The sequence below is a fragment of the Crinia signifera genome, chromosome 6 (assembly GCF_055691185.1).
Source record: "Crinia signifera chromosome 6, ASM5569118v1, whole genome shotgun sequence".
Lineage (NCBI taxonomy): Eukaryota > Metazoa > Chordata > Amphibia > Anura > Myobatrachidae > Crinia > Crinia signifera.
In genome coordinates this window covers 59,285,464-59,297,901 of record NC_139222.1, presented here as the reverse complement: position 1 = coordinate 59,297,901, position 12,438 = coordinate 59,285,464, and the positions used below count along the sequence as shown (strand labels likewise).

The window sequence follows — 12,438 nt, the reverse complement described above, 5'->3', positions numbered from 1 at the left end:
CTAAACAGTGTGGTAAGTCTTTAGGTGATGGCTATTGTATCTGTTTGACCTCTTCCAAATGTCTGTACTGGCAATAAAATGAAAAAGTTTCCAATATAAATAGCTAGAGAATAAAAACAATTTGCCAGTAATGTGAAAAAACCTACAGCACCTGGTGTTCCCATGTGGTCTCCACCCAAGTACTAACCAGGCCTAACACTGCTTAGCTTCCAAGATCAGACGAGATTGGGCCTATCCAATGTGGTATGGCTTTAGGTGAGTTAAAGGCACTTTTTTGCCCTCTTCTACTTCTATCACCAGGTAGGCTAATACAAAAGTTGCCTAACTGTATTGGCTTACTGAAAAAAATCATGTGTTGGTAATGTAAAAAGACCTACAGGACATGATATTAGCAGGGGGTCTTAAATTAAACTACAAAAGAGGCTCAACACTGTTTAGCTGCCAAAAGCAGTTGTAATTGAGCCTAAACAGTGTGGTAAGTCTTTAGGTGATGGCTATTGTGTCTGTTTGACCTCTTCCAAATGTCTGTGCTGGCAATAAAAAGAAAAAGTTTCCAATATAAATAGCTAGAGAATAAAAACAATTTGCCTGTAATGTGAAAAAACCTACAGCACCTGGTGTTCCCATGTGGTCTCCCACCCAAGTACTAACCAGGCCCAACACTGCTTAGCTTCCAAGATCAGACGAGATTGGGCCTATCCAATGTGGTATGGCTGTAGGTGAGTTAAAGCCACTTTTTTGCCCTCTTCTACTTCTATCACCAGGTAAGCTAATACAAAAGTTTCCTAACTGTATTGGCTTACTGAAAAAAATCATGTGTTGGTAATGTAAAAAGACCTACAGGACATGATATTAGCAGGGGGTCTTAAATTAAACTACAAAAGAGGCTCAACACTGTTTAGCTGCCAAAAGCAGTTGGAATTGAGCCTAAACAGTGTGGTAAGTCTTTAGGTGATGGCTATTGTGTCTGTTTGACCTCTTCCAAATGTCTGTGCTGGCAATAAAAATAAAAAAGTTTCCAATATAAATAGCTAGAGAATAAAAACAATTTGCCAGTAATGTGAAAAAACCTACAGCACCTGGTGCTCCCATGTGGTCTCCCACCCAAGTACTAACCAGACCCAACACTGCTTAGCTTCGAAGATCAGACGAGATTGGGCCTATCCAATGTGGTATGGCTGTAGGTGAGTTAAAGACACTTTTTTGCCCTCTTCTACTTCTATCACCAGGTAAGCTAATACAAAAGTTTCCTAACTGTATTGGCTTACTGAAAAAAATCATGTGTTGGTAATGTAAAAAGACCTACAGGACATGATATTAGCAGGGGGTCTTAAATTAAACTACAAAAGAGGCTCAACACTGTTTAGCTGCCAAAAGCAGTTGTAATTGAGCCTAAACAGTGTGGTAAGTCTTTAGGTGATGGCTATTGTGTCTGTTTGACCTCTTCCAAATGTCTGTACTGGCAATAAAAAGAAAAAGTTTCCAATTTAAATAGCTAGAGAATAAAAACAATTTGCCTGTAATGTGAAAAAACCTACAGCACCTGGTGTTCCCATGTGGTCTCCCACCCAAGTACTAACCAGGCCCAACACTGCTTAGCTTCCAAGATCAGACGAGATTGGGCCTATCCAATGTGGTATGGCTGTAGATGAAATACAGGCACTTTTTTTCCCTCTTCTGCTTCTATCACCAGGTAAGCTTATAAAAAAGTTTCCTAACTGTATTGGCTTACTGAAAAAAATCATGTGTTGGTAATGTAAAAAGACCTACAGGACATGATATTAGCAGGGGGTCTTAAATTAAACTACTAAAGAGGCTCAACACTGTTTAGCTGCCAAAAGCAGTTGGAATTGGGCCTAAACAGTGTGGTAAGTCTTTAGGTGATGGCTATTGTGTCTGTTTGACCTCTTCCAAATGTCTGTGCTGGCAATAAAAAGAAAAAGTTTCCAATTTAAATAGCTAGAGAATAAAAACAATTTGCCAGTAATGTGAAAAAACCTACAGCACCTGGTGTTCCCATGTGGTCTCCCACCCAAGTACTAACCAGGCCCAACACTGCTTAGCTTCCAAGATCAGACGAGATTGGGCCTATCCAATGTGGTATGGCTGTAGGTGAGTTAAAGGCACTTTTTTGCCCTCTTCTACTTCTATCACCAGGTAAGCTAATACAAAAGTTTCCTAACTGTATTGGCTTACTGAAAAAAATCATGTGTTGGTAATGTAAAAAGACCTACAGGACATGATATTAGCAGGGGGTCTTAAATTAAGCTACTATACAGACTCAACACTGTTTAGCTGCCAAAAGCAGTTGGAATTGGGCCTAAACAGTGTGGTAAGTCTTTAGGTCATGGCTATTGTGTCTGTTTGACCTCTTCCAAATGTCTGTACTGGCAATAAAAATAAAAAGTTTCCAATTTAAATAGCTAGAGAATAAAAACAATTTGCCTGTAATGTGAAAAAACATACAGCACCTGGTGTTCCCATGTGGTCTCCCACCCAAGTACTAACCAGGCCCAACACTGCTTAGCTTCCAAGATCAGGCCTATCCAATGTGGTATGGCTGTAGGTGAGATACAGGCACTTTTTTGCCCTCTTCTACTTCTATCACCAGGTAAGCTAATAAAAAAGTTTCCTAACTGTATTGGCTTACTGAAAAAAATCATGTGTTGGTAATGTAAAAAGACCTACAGGACATGATATTAGCAGGGGGTCTTAAATTAAACTACTAAAGAGGCTCAACACTGTTTAGCTGCCAAAAGCAGTTGGAATTGGGCCTAAACAGTGTGGTAAGTCTTTAGGTGATGGCTATTGTGTCTGTTTGACCTCTTCCAAATGTCTGTACTGGCAATAAAAAGAAAAAGTTTCCAATTTAAATAGCTAGAGAATAAAAACAATTTGCCTGTAATGTGAAAAAACCTACAGCACCTGGTGTTCCCAGGTGGTCTCCCACCCAAGTACTAACCAGGCCCAACACTGCTTAGCTTCCAAGATCAGACGAGATTGGGCCTATCCAATGTGGTATGGCTGTAGGTGAGATACAGGCACTTTTTTGCCCTCTTCTACTTCTATCACCAGGTAAGCTAATAAAAAAGTTTCCTAACTGTATTGGCTTACTTAAAAAAAATCATGTGTTGGTAATGTAAAAAGACCTACAGGACATGATATTAGCAGGGGGTCTTAAATTAAGCTACTATACAGGCTCAACACTGTTTAGCTGCCAAAAGCAGTTGGAATTGGGCCTAAACAGTGTGGTAAGTCTTTAGGTGATGGCTATTGTGTCTGTTTGACCTCTTCCAAATGTCTGTACTGGCAATAAAAATAAAAAGTTTCCAATTTAAATAGCTAGAGAATAAAAACAATTTGCCTGTAATGTGAAAAAACATACAGCACCTGGTGCTCCCATGTGGTCTCCCACCCAAGTACTAACCAGACCCAACACTGCTTAGCTTCGAAGATCAGACGAGATTGGGCCTATCCAATGTGGTATGGCTGTAGGTGAGTTAAAGGCACTTTTTTGCCCTCTTCTACTTCTATCACAAGGTAAGCTAATACAAAAGTTTCCTAACTGTATTGGCTTACTGAAAAAAATCATGTGTTGGTAATGTAAAAAGACCTACAGGACATGATATTAGCAGGGGGTCTTAAATTAAACTACTAAAGAGGCTCAACACTGTTTAGCTGCCAAAAGCAGTTGGAATTGGGCCTAAACAGTGTGGTAAGTCTTTAGGTGATGGCTATTGTGTTTGTTTGACCTCTTCCAAATGTCTGTGCTGGCAATAAAAAGAAAAAGTTTCCTATTTAAATAGCTAGAGAATAAAAACAATTTGCCAGTAATGTGAAAAAACCTACAGCACCTGGTGTTCCCATGTGGTCTCCCACCCAAGTACTAACCAGGCCCAACACTGCTTAGCTTCCAAGATCAGACGAGATTGGGCCTATCCAATGTGGTATGGCTGTAGGTGAGATACAGGCACTTTTTTGCCCTCTTCTACTTCTATCACCAGGTAAGCTAATAAAAAAGTTTCCTAACTGTATTGGCTTACTTAAAAAAAATCATGTGTTGGTAATGTAAAAAGACCTACAGGACATGATATTAGCAGGGGGTCTTAAATTAAACTACTAAAGAGGCTCAACACTGTTTAGCTGCCAAAAGCAGTTGGAATTGGGCCTAAACAGTGTGGTAAGTCTTTAGGTGATGGCTATTGTGTCTGTTTGACCTCTTCCAAATGTCTGTACTGGCAATAAAAATAAAAAGTTTCCAATTTAAATAGCTAGAGAATAAAAACAATTTGCCTGTAATGTGAAAAAACATACAGCACCTGGTGCTCCCATGTGGTCTCCCACCCAAGTACTAACCAGATCCAACACTGCTTAGCTTCCAAGATCAGACGAGATTGGGCCTATCCAATGTGGTATGGCTGTAGGTGAAATACAGGCACTTTTTTTCCCTCTTCTACTTCTATCACCAGGTAAGCTTATAAAAAAGTTTCCTAACTGTATTGGCTTACTGAAAAAAATCATGTGTTGGTAATGTAAAAAGACCTACAGGACATGATATTAGCAGGGGGTCTTAAATTAAACTACTAAAGAGGCTCAACACTGTTTAGCTGCCAAAAGCAGTTGGAATTGGGCCTAAACAGTGTGGTAAGTCTTTAGGTGATGGCTATTGTGTTTGTTTGACCTCTTCCAAATGTCTGTGCTGGCAATAAAAAGAAAAAGTTTCCTATTTAAATAGCTAGAGAATAAAAACAATTTGCCAGTAATGTGAAAAAACCTACAGCACCTGGTGTTCCCATGTGGTCTCCCACCCAAGTACTAACCAGGCCCAACACTGCTTAGCTTCCAAGATCAGACGAGATTGGGCCTATCCAATGTGGTATGGCTGTAGGTGAGATACAGTCACTTTTTTGCCCTCTTCTACTTCTATCACCAGGTAAGCTAATAAAAAAGTTTCCTAACTGTATTGGCTTACTGAAAAAAATCATGTGTTGGTAATGTAAAAAGACCTACAGGACATGATATTAGCAGGGGGTCTTAAATTAAACTACTAAAGAGGCTCAACACTGTTTAGCTGCCAAAAGCAGTTGGAATTGGGCCTAAACAGTGTGGTAAGTCTTTAGGTGATGGCTATTGTGTCTGTTTGACCTCTTCCAAATGTCTGTGCTGGCAATAAAAAGAAAAAGTTTTCAATTTAAATAGCTAGAGAATAAAAACAATTTGCCAGTAATGTGAAAAAACCTACAGCACCTGGTGTTCCCATGTGGTCTCCCACCCAAGTACTAACCAGGCCCAACACTGCTTAGCTTCCAAGATCAGACGAGATTGGGCCTATCCAATGTGGTATGGCTGTAGGTGAGATACAGGCACTTTTTTGCCCTCTTCTACTTCTATCACCTGGTAAGCTAATAAAAAAGTTTCCTAACTGTATTGGCTTACTGAAAAAAATCATGTGTTGGTAATGTAAAAAGACCTACAGGACATGATATTAGCAGGGGGTCTTAAATTAAACTACTAAACAGGCTCAACACTGTTTAGCTGCCAAAAGCAGTTGGAATTGAGCCTAAACAGTGTGGTAAGTCTTTAGGTGATGGCTATTGTGTCTGTTTGACCTCTTCCAAATGTCTGTGCTGGCAATAAAAAGAAAAAGTTTCCAATTTAAATAGCTAGAGAATAAAAACAATTTGCCAGTAATGTGAAAAAACCTACAGCACCTGGTGTTCCCAGGTGGTCTCCCACCTAAGTACTAACCAGGGCCAACACTGCTTAGCTTCCAAGATCAGACGAGATTGGGCCTATCCAATGTGGTATGGCTGTAGGTGAGATACAGGCACTTTTTTGCCCTCTTCTACTTCTATCACCAGGTAAGCTAATAAAAAAGTTTCCTAACTGTATTGGCTTACTTAAAAAAAATCATGTGTTGGTAATGTAAAAAGACCTACAGGACATGATATTAGCAGGGGGTCTTAAATTAAACTACTAAAAAGGCTTAACACTGTTTAGCTGCCAAAAGCAGTTGGAATTGGGCCTAAACAGTGTGGTAAGTCTTTAGGTGATGGCTATTGTGTCTGTTTGACCGCTTCCAAATGTCTGTACTGGCAATAAAAAGAAAAAGTTTCTAATCTAAATAGCTAGAGAATAAAAACAATTTGCCTGTAATGTGAAAAAACCTACAGCACCTGGTGTTCCCATGTAGTCTCACACCAAAGTACTAACCAGGCCCAACACTGCTTAGCTTCCAAGATCAGACGAGATTGGGCCTATCCAATGTGGTATGGCTGTAGGTGAGATACAGGCACTTTTTTGCCCTCTTCTACTTCTATCACCAGGTAAGCTAATAAAAAAGTTTCCTAACTGTATTGGCTTACTGAAAAAAATCATGTGTTGGTAATGTAAAAAGACCTACAGGACATGATATTAGCAGGGGGTCTTAAATTAAACTACTAAAGAGGCTCAACACTGTTTAGCTGCCAAAAGCAGTTGGAATTGGGCCTAAACAGTGTGGTAAGTCTTTAGGTGATGGCTATTGTGTCTGTTTGACCTCTTCCAAATGTCTGTACTGGCAATAAAAAGAAAAAGTTTCCAATTTAAATAGCTAGAGAATAAAAAACAATTTGCCAGTAATGTGAAAAAACCTACAGCACCTGGTGTTCCCATGTGATCTCACACCCAAGTACTAACCAGGCCCAACACTGCTTAGCTTCCAAGATCAGACGAGATTGGGCCTATCCAATGTGGTATGACTGTAGGTGAGATACAGGCACTTTTTTGCCCTCTTCTACTTCTATCACCAGGTAAGCTAATACAAAAGTTTCCTAACTGTATTGGCTTACTAAAAAAAATCATGTGTTGGTAATGTAAAAAGACCTACAGGACATGATATTAGCAGGGGGTCTTAAATGAAACTACTAAAGAGGCTCAACACTGTTTAGCTGCCAAAAGCAGTTGGAATTGGGCCTAAACAGTGTGGTAAGTCTTTAGGTGATGGCTATTGTGTCTGTTTGACCTCTTCCAAATGTCTGTACTGGCAATAAAAAGAAAAAGTTTCCAATTTAAATAGCTAGAGAATAAAAACACTTTGCCTGTAATGTGAAAAAACCTACAGCACCTGGTGTTCCCATGTGGTCTCCCACCCAAGTACTAACCAGGCCCAACACTGCTAAGCTTCCAAGATCAGACGAGATTGGGCCTATCCAATTTGGTATGGCTGTAGGTGAGATACAGGCACTTTTTTGCCCTCTTCTACTTCTATCACCAGGTAAGCTAATAAAAAATGTTCCTAACTGTATTGGCTTACTGAAAAAAATCATGTGTTGGTAATGTAAAAAGACCTACAGGACATGATATTAGCAGGGGGTCTTAAATTAAACTACTAAAGAGGCTCAACACTGTTTAGCTGCCAAAAGCAGTTGGAATTGGGCCTAAACAGTGTGGTAAGTCTTTAGGTGATGGCTATTGTATCTGTTTGACCTCTTCCAAATGTCTGTACTGGCAATAAAATGAAAAAGTTTCCAATATAAATAGCTAGAGAATAAAAACAATTTGCCAGTAATGTGAAAAAACCTACAGCACCTGGTGTTCCCATGTGGTCTCCACCCAAGTACTAACCAGGCCTAACACTGCTTAGCTTCCAAGATCAGACGAGATTGGGCCTATCCAATGTGGTATGGCTTTAGGTGAGTTAAAGGCACTTTTTTGCCCTCTTCTACTTCTATCACCAGGTAGGCTAATACAAAAGTTGCCTAACTGTATTGGCTTACTGAAAAAAATCATGTGTTGGTAATGTAAAAAGACCTACAGGACATGATATTAGCAGGGGGTCTTAAATTAAACTACAAAAGAGGCTCAACACTGTTTAGCTGCCAAAAGCAGTTGTAATTGAGCCTAAACAGTGTGGTAAGTCTTTAGGTGATGGCTATTGTGTCTGTTTGACCTCTTCCAAATGTCTGTGCTGGCAATAAAAAGAAAAAGTTTCCAATATAAATAGCTAGAGAATAAAAACAATTTGCCTATAATGTGAAAAAACCTACAGCACCTGGTGTTCCCATGTGGTCTCCCACCCAAGTACTAACCAGGCCCAACACTGCTTAGCTTCCAAGATCAGACAAGATTGGGCCTATCCAATGTGGTATGGCTGTAGGTGAGTTAAAGCCACTTTTTTGCCCTCTTCTACTTCTATCACCAGGTAAGCTAATACAAAAGTTTCCTAACTGTATTGGCTTACTGAAAAAAATCATGTGTTGGTAATGTAAAAAGACCTACAGGACATGATATTAGCAGGGGGTCTTAAATTAAACTACAAAAGAGGCTCAACACTGTTTAGCTGCCAAAAGCAGTTGGAATTGAGCCTAAACAGTGTGGTAAGTCTTTAGGTGATGGCTATTGTGTCTGTTTGACCTCTTCCAAATGTCTGTGCTGGCAATAAAAATAAAAAAGTTTCCAATATAAATAGCTAGAGAATAAAAACAATTTGCCAGTAATGTGAAAAAACCTACAGCACCTGGTGCTCCCATGTGGTCTCCCACCCAAGTACTAACCAGACCCAACACTGCTTAGCTTCGAAGATCAGACGAGATTGGGCCTATCCAATGTGGTATGGCTGTAGGTGAGTTAAAGGCACTTTTTTGCCCTCTTCTACTTCTATCACCAGGTAAGCTAATACAAAAGTTTCCTAACTGTATTGGCTTACTGAAAAAAATCATGTGTTGGTAATGTAAAAAGACCTACAGGACATGATATTAGCAGGGGGTCTTAAATTAAACTACAAAAGAGGCTCAACACTGTTTAGCTGCCAAAAGCAGTTGTAATTGAGCCTAAACAGTGTGGTAAGTCTTTAGGTGATGGCTATTGTGTCTGTTTGACCTCTTCCAAATGTCTGTACTGGCAATAAAAAGAAAAAGTTTCCAATTTAAATAGCTAGAGAATAAAAACAATTTGCCTGTAATGTGAAAAAACCTACAGCACCTGGTGTTCCCATGTGGTCTCCCACCCAAGTACTAACCAGGCCCAACACTGCTTAGCTTCCAAGATCAGACGAGATTGGGCCTATCCAATGTGGTATGGCTGTAGATGAAATACAGGCACTTTTTTTCCCTCTTCTGCTTCTATCACCAGGTAAGCTTATAAAAAAGTTTCCTAACTGTATTGGCTTACTGAAAAAAATCATGTGTTGGTAATGTAAAAAGACCTACAGGACATGATATTAGCAGGGGGTCTTAAATTAAACTACTAAAGAGGCTCAACACTGTTTAGCTGCCAAAAGCAGTTGGAATTGGGCCTAAACAGTGTGGTAAGTCTTTAGGTGATGGCTATTGTGTTTGTTTGACCTCTTCCAAATGTCTGTGCTGGCAATAAAAAGAAAAAGTTTCCTATTTAAATAGCTAGAGAATAAAAACAATTTGCCAGTAATGGGAAAAAACCTACAGCACCTGGTGTTCCCATGTGGTCTCCCACCCAAGTACTAACCAGGCCCAACACTGCTTAGCTTCCAAGATCAGACGAGATTGGGCCTATCCAATGTGGTATGGCTGTAGGTGAGATACAGTCACTTTTTTGCCCTCTTCTACTTCTGTCACCAGGTAAGCTAATAAAAAAGTTTCTTAACTGTATTGGCTTACTGAAAAAAATCATGTGTTGGTAATGTAAAAAGACCTACAGGACATGATATTAGCAGGGGGTCTTAAATTAAACTACTAAAGAGGCTCAACACTGTTTAGCTGCCAAAAGCAGTTGGAATTGGGCCTAAACAGTGTGGTAAGTCTTTAGGTGATGGCTATTGTGTCTGTTTGACCTCTTCCAAATGTCTGTGCTGGCAATAAAAATAAAAAGTTTCCAATTTAAATAGCTAGAGAATAAAAACAATTTGCCAGTAATGTGAAAAAACCTACAGCACCTGGTGTTCCCATGTGGTCTCCCACCCAAGTACTAACCAGGCCCAACACTGCTTAGCTTCCAAGATCAGACGAGATTGGGCCTATCCAATGTGGTATGGCTGTAGGTGAGTTAAAGGCACTTTTTTGCCCTCTTCTACTTCTATCACCAGGTAAGCTAATACAAAAGTTTCCTAACTGTATTGGCTTACTGAAAAAAATCATGTGTTGGTAATGTAAAAAGACCTACAGGACATGATATTAGCAGGGGGTCTTAAATTAAACTACTAAAGAGGCTCAACACTGTTTAGCTGCCAAAAGCAGTTGGAATTGGGCCTAAACAGTGTGGTAAGTCTTTAGGTGATGGCTATTGTGTCTGTTTGACCTCTTCCAAATGTCTGTGCTGGCAATAAAAAGAAAAAGTTTCCAATTTAAATAGCTAGAGAATAAAAACAATTTGCCAGTAATGTGAAAAAACCTACAGCACCTGGTATTCCCAGGTGGTCTCCCACCCAAGTACTAACCAGGCCCAACACTGCTTAGCTTCCAAGATCAGACGAGATTGGGCCTATCCAATGTGGTATGGCTGTAGGTGAGATACAGGCACTTTTTTGCCCTCTTCTACTTCTATCACCAGGTAAGCTAATACAAAAGTTTCCTAACTGTATTGGCTTACTAAAAAAAATCATGTGTTGGTAATGTAAAAAGACCTACAGGACATGATATTAGCAGGGGGTCTTAAATGAAACTACTAAAGAGGCTCAACACTGTTTAGCTGCCAAAAGCAGTTGGAATTGGGCCTAAACAGTGTGGTAAGTCTTTAGGTGATGGCTATTGTGTCTGTTTGACCTCTTCCAAATGTCTGTACTGGCAATAAAAAGAAAAAGTTTCCAATTTAAATAGCTAGAGAATAAAAACACTTTGCCTGTAATGTGAAAAAACCTACAGCACCTGGTGTTCCCATGTGGTCTCCCACCCAAGTACTAACCAGGCCCAACACTGCTAAGCTTCCAAGATCAGACGAGATTGGGCCTATCCAATTTGGTATGGCTGTAGGTGAGATACAGGCACTTTTTTGCCCTCTTCTACTTCTATCACCAGGTAAGCTAATAAAAAATGTTCCTAACTGTATTGGCTTACTGAAAAAAATCATGTGTTGGTAATGTAAAAAGACCTACAGGACATGATATTAGCAGGGGGTCTTAAATTAAACTACTAAAGAGGCTCAACACTGTTTAGCTGCCAAAAGCAGTTGGAATTGGGCCTAAACAGTGTGGTAAGTCTTTAGGTGATGGCTATTGTATCTGTTTGACCTCTTCCAAATGTCTGTACTGGCAATAAAAAGAAAAAGTTTCCAATATAAATAGCTAGAGAATAAAAACAATTTGCCAGTAATGTGAAAAAACCTACAGCACCTGGTGTTCCCATGTGGTCTCCACCCAAGTACTAACCAGGCCTAACACTGCTTAGCTTCCAAGATCAGACGAGATTGGGCCTATCCAATGTGGTATGGCTTTAGGTGAGTTAAAGGCACTTTTTTGCCCTCTTCTACTTCTATCACCAGGTAGGCTAATACAAAAGTTGCCTAACTGTATTGGCTTACTGAAAAAAATCATGTGTTGGTAATGTAAAAAGACCTACAGGACATGATATTAGCAGGGGGTCTTAAATTAAACTACAAAAGAGGCTCAACACTGTTTAGCTGCCAAAAGCAGTTGTAATTGAGCCTAAACAGTGTGGTAAGTCTTTAGGTGATGGCTATTGTGTCTGTTTGACCTCTTCCAAATGTCTGTGCTGGCAATAAAAAGAAAAAGTTTCCAATATAAATAGCTAGAGAATAAAAACAATTTGCCTGTAATGTGAAAAAACCTACAGCACCTGGTGTTCCCATGTGGTCTCCCACCCAAGTACTAACCAGGCCCAACACTGCTTAGCTTCCAAGATCAGACGAGATTGGGCCTATCCAATGTGGTATGGCTGTAGGTGAGTTAAAGCCACTTTTTTGCCCTCTTCTACTTCTATCACCAGGTAAGCTAATACAAAAGTTTCCTTACTGTATTGGCTTACTGAAAAAAATCATGTGTTGGTAATGTAAAAAGACCTACAGGACATGATATTAGCAGGGGGTCTTAAATTAAACTACAAAAGAGGCTCAACACTGTTTAGCTGCCAAAAGCAGTTGGAATTGAGCCTAAACAGTGTGGTAAGTCTTTAGGTGATGGCTATTGTGTCTGTTTGACCTCTTCCAAATGTCTGTGCTGGCAATAAAAATAAAAAAGTTTCCAATATAAATAGCTAGAGAATAAAAACAATTTGCCAGTAATGTGAAAAAACCTACAGCACCTGGTGCTCCCATGTGGTCTCCCACCCAAGTACTAACCAGACCCAACACTGCTTAGCTTCGAAGATCAGACGAGATTGGGCCTATCCAATGTGGTATGGCTGTAGGTGAGTTAAAGGCACTTTTTTGCCCTCTTCTACTTCTATCACCAGGTAAGCTAATACAAAAGTTTCCTAACTGTATTGGCTTACTGAAAAAAATCATGTGTTGGTAATGTAAAAAGACCTACAG

The 12,438-nt window shown here is 39.7% G+C and overlaps 15 non-coding genes and 12 pseudogenes across 15 annotated transcripts; all 27 read right to left on the bottom strand.

Annotated features, from left to right (window-relative positions):
• Positions 1-139: 139 nt before the first annotated feature.
• On the bottom strand, positions 140-257 carry LOC146011409 (5S ribosomal RNA; annotated as a pseudogene).
• Positions 258-602: 345 nt separating this feature from the next.
• Positions 603-721, bottom strand: LOC146013146 (5S ribosomal RNA). The gene has a single exon (XR_014446129.1). It is a non-coding gene; the product is annotated as a 5S ribosomal RNA (ribosomal RNA).
• Positions 722-1,067: 346 nt separating this feature from the next.
• On the bottom strand, positions 1,068-1,186 carry LOC146010773 (5S ribosomal RNA; annotated as a pseudogene).
• Positions 1,187-1,531: 345 nt separating this feature from the next.
• On the bottom strand, positions 1,532-1,650 carry LOC146014264 (5S ribosomal RNA). The gene has a single exon (XR_014447214.1). It is a non-coding gene; the product is annotated as a 5S ribosomal RNA (ribosomal RNA).
• A 345-nt stretch (positions 1,651-1,995) lies between these two features.
• LOC146013143 (5S ribosomal RNA) lies at positions 1,996-2,114 on the bottom strand. The gene has a single exon (XR_014446127.1). It is a non-coding gene; the product is annotated as a 5S ribosomal RNA (ribosomal RNA).
• A 345-nt stretch (positions 2,115-2,459) lies between these two features.
• Positions 2,460-2,568, bottom strand: LOC146011568 (5S ribosomal RNA; annotated as a pseudogene).
• Positions 2,569-2,913: 345 nt separating this feature from the next.
• Positions 2,914-3,032, bottom strand: LOC146014628 (5S ribosomal RNA). The gene has a single exon (XR_014447576.1). It is a non-coding gene; the product is annotated as a 5S ribosomal RNA (ribosomal RNA).
• A 346-nt stretch (positions 3,033-3,378) lies between these two features.
• LOC146011239 (5S ribosomal RNA) lies at positions 3,379-3,497 on the bottom strand (annotated as a pseudogene).
• A 345-nt stretch (positions 3,498-3,842) lies between these two features.
• Positions 3,843-3,961, bottom strand: LOC146013142 (5S ribosomal RNA). Its single transcript, XR_014446126.1, has one exon. It is a non-coding gene; the product is annotated as a 5S ribosomal RNA (ribosomal RNA).
• Positions 3,962-4,307: 346 nt separating this feature from the next.
• On the bottom strand, positions 4,308-4,426 carry LOC146010836 (5S ribosomal RNA; annotated as a pseudogene).
• A 345-nt stretch (positions 4,427-4,771) lies between these two features.
• Positions 4,772-4,890, bottom strand: LOC146013141 (5S ribosomal RNA). Its single transcript, XR_014446125.1, has one exon. It is a non-coding gene; the product is annotated as a 5S ribosomal RNA (ribosomal RNA).
• Positions 4,891-5,235: 345 nt separating this feature from the next.
• LOC146013140 (5S ribosomal RNA) lies at positions 5,236-5,354 on the bottom strand. Its single transcript, XR_014446124.1, has one exon. It is a non-coding gene; the product is annotated as a 5S ribosomal RNA (ribosomal RNA).
• Positions 5,355-5,699: 345 nt separating this feature from the next.
• LOC146016515 (5S ribosomal RNA) lies at positions 5,700-5,818 on the bottom strand. The gene has a single exon (XR_014449406.1). It is a non-coding gene; the product is annotated as a 5S ribosomal RNA (ribosomal RNA).
• Positions 5,819-6,164: 346 nt separating this feature from the next.
• On the bottom strand, positions 6,165-6,283 carry LOC146010715 (5S ribosomal RNA; annotated as a pseudogene).
• A 346-nt stretch (positions 6,284-6,629) lies between these two features.
• On the bottom strand, positions 6,630-6,748 carry LOC146016857 (5S ribosomal RNA). Its single transcript, XR_014449739.1, has one exon. It is a non-coding gene; the product is annotated as a 5S ribosomal RNA (ribosomal RNA).
• A 345-nt stretch (positions 6,749-7,093) lies between these two features.
• LOC146010619 (5S ribosomal RNA) lies at positions 7,094-7,212 on the bottom strand (annotated as a pseudogene).
• Positions 7,213-7,557: 345 nt separating this feature from the next.
• Positions 7,558-7,675, bottom strand: LOC146011408 (5S ribosomal RNA; annotated as a pseudogene).
• Positions 7,676-8,020: 345 nt separating this feature from the next.
• LOC146015884 (5S ribosomal RNA) lies at positions 8,021-8,139 on the bottom strand. The gene has a single exon (XR_014448792.1). It is a non-coding gene; the product is annotated as a 5S ribosomal RNA (ribosomal RNA).
• A 346-nt stretch (positions 8,140-8,485) lies between these two features.
• LOC146010772 (5S ribosomal RNA) lies at positions 8,486-8,604 on the bottom strand (annotated as a pseudogene).
• A 345-nt stretch (positions 8,605-8,949) lies between these two features.
• On the bottom strand, positions 8,950-9,068 carry LOC146014263 (5S ribosomal RNA). Its single transcript, XR_014447213.1, has one exon. It is a non-coding gene; the product is annotated as a 5S ribosomal RNA (ribosomal RNA).
• A 345-nt stretch (positions 9,069-9,413) lies between these two features.
• LOC146013139 (5S ribosomal RNA) lies at positions 9,414-9,532 on the bottom strand. Its single transcript, XR_014446123.1, has one exon. It is a non-coding gene; the product is annotated as a 5S ribosomal RNA (ribosomal RNA).
• Positions 9,533-9,877: 345 nt separating this feature from the next.
• Positions 9,878-9,996, bottom strand: LOC146013138 (5S ribosomal RNA). Its single transcript, XR_014446122.1, has one exon. It is a non-coding gene; the product is annotated as a 5S ribosomal RNA (ribosomal RNA).
• A 345-nt stretch (positions 9,997-10,341) lies between these two features.
• LOC146011792 (5S ribosomal RNA) lies at positions 10,342-10,460 on the bottom strand. Its single transcript, XR_014444978.1, has one exon. It is a non-coding gene; the product is annotated as a 5S ribosomal RNA (ribosomal RNA).
• Positions 10,461-10,805: 345 nt separating this feature from the next.
• LOC146010617 (5S ribosomal RNA) lies at positions 10,806-10,924 on the bottom strand (annotated as a pseudogene).
• A 345-nt stretch (positions 10,925-11,269) lies between these two features.
• Positions 11,270-11,387, bottom strand: LOC146011407 (5S ribosomal RNA; annotated as a pseudogene).
• Positions 11,388-11,732: 345 nt separating this feature from the next.
• Positions 11,733-11,851, bottom strand: LOC146013137 (5S ribosomal RNA). The gene has a single exon (XR_014446121.1). It is a non-coding gene; the product is annotated as a 5S ribosomal RNA (ribosomal RNA).
• A 346-nt stretch (positions 11,852-12,197) lies between these two features.
• Positions 12,198-12,316, bottom strand: LOC146010771 (5S ribosomal RNA; annotated as a pseudogene).
• Between the last annotated feature and the right edge of the window lie 122 nt (positions 12,317-12,438).